The following is a 1646-nucleotide window of genomic DNA, read 5'->3' as shown; positions in this document are numbered from 1 at the left end:
TCTTGAAAAATGTTGGCAGCAGTTCCTCTTTAAAGGATTGAAATTTTTCACTATTGAATCCATCTGGGCCAGGCATTCTGTTTGGGGGTATATTTTGATCATCATTTCAATTTCCTTGGTAGTGATAGGTTCAAGTATTCCAAATCTTCTTGGTTCAGCCTTGGGAGGTAATTGGAATCCATTAATTTATCAATTTATTCAAGATTCTCTCATTTCCTGCTGCAAAGATTCTCAATATAATTTCTGATGATCCTATGGATTTCTGTACTTTCTATTAGGATAACCCCCTTTGCATTTCTGATTCGATTTATTAGAATTCTTTCTGTTTCTTTGAGAGGCTTCTAGAGGTTTATTGATCTTGTTTATTTTCTCAAAGAACCAGCTTTTGCTTTTATTGGTCTTCTGGATTGTATTTTGGGTTTCTAGCTCATTGATTTATACTACAAGTTTTATTATTTCCTTGCTCCAGCCTAGTTTTCACTCCTTTTATTGTTCATTTTCCAAAATCTTGAGCTCTAATTTATTCATGTAGGCCCTTTCTTTCTTCCTGATGAATTCTGGCAGAGCTATAATCTTTCCTCTTAACACTGCTTTTGCTGTGTCCCACAAGTTCTGCTAGCTCGCGTCCTCTTTCTCATTTGTTTCTGGAAACTTTTTATTTCCTCTTTGATTTCTTCTCTAAGCCAACGGTTGTTCATTACTTCCCTTAAATAAAATATTTCCTTGCTGAGATTTAGTCTGTTTGATCTATTGAGAAGTGACAAAGTAGTGTTGAAATCACCACCTAGTACTGTTTTGCTATAAATGTTTTTTTTAAGTCTATTAGAAGTTGATTTTAAGTATTTTGCTGGTCTGTCATTGAGCATCTACATTGAGGAGGGTGAGTTCTTTCTGATGTACAGATCCCATGATCATGAAGAAATGACATTCACTGTCTCTTATAACCTTTAGCCTGAAGTCCATGTGGTCTGATACTAGTATGGCTACTCCAGCTTTGTGGAGGTGTTCTTTTCTTGAAGACTTGTTTTCCAGCCTTTTACTTTTAGCCCATGGTTGCTTTGATTGCTCAGATGTGTTTCTTGCAGGCATCAGAATGTTGGGTTCAGTTTTCTAATTCATCTTCCTATTCTGTGCCTCTGAATTGGCACATTTAGTCCATTGACATTGAGAGAGATTGTTGTTATGGGGATTTGTGCTATCTTTATGTAGAATTTTTGTACTTGTGGGGATTGCCTTAGCTTAAAGTAGCCCTGTTAGTACTTCTTGCAACAAAAAATATGGTACTCTTTACAAGTTTGCATGTCGTCTCTGTGCAAGGACCATGATAATCTCTGTATCATTTCAATTTTAGTATATGTGTAACCAAACCTAGTAGGAGTTAATTTTTCTCTTCTGATTACTTTGAGTGTTGTCCTTACATACCCTATGGCAGAGAGTGGTACCTAATCAAGGAAAGTATTTCAAAGCAGCTTGATAGATTTAGAACTTTAATGTCCCAGAAAGAAAATATGGATTTTACCATATTATCTTTTACCATAATCAACGCATCAGTTTTACAAAATAATTCTTTTGGAAGATGTTATATGAGTCCTGTTTAATGCACTTCCCTGAAACCTTCATTAAGACCATTAAACTAGAGCCTTTTG

The 1646-nt window shown here is 35.4% G+C and overlaps 1 pseudogene; it reads right to left on the bottom strand.

Moving 5' to 3' along the window:
* Positions 1-1271: 1271 nt before the first annotated feature.
* On the bottom strand, positions 1272-1368 carry LOC130018112 (uncharacterized; annotated as a pseudogene).
* Between the last annotated feature and the right edge of the window lie 278 nt (positions 1369-1646).

Source organism: Sorex fumeus, unplaced genomic scaffold, assembly GCF_029834395.1.
Source record: "Sorex fumeus unplaced genomic scaffold, SorFum_2.1 ptg000237l, whole genome shotgun sequence".
Taxonomy (NCBI): domain Eukaryota; kingdom Metazoa; phylum Chordata; class Mammalia; order Eulipotyphla; family Soricidae; genus Sorex; species Sorex fumeus.
The sequence above is the reverse complement of the archived record's forward strand: the minus strand, read 5'-3'. Positions and strand labels throughout refer to the sequence as shown.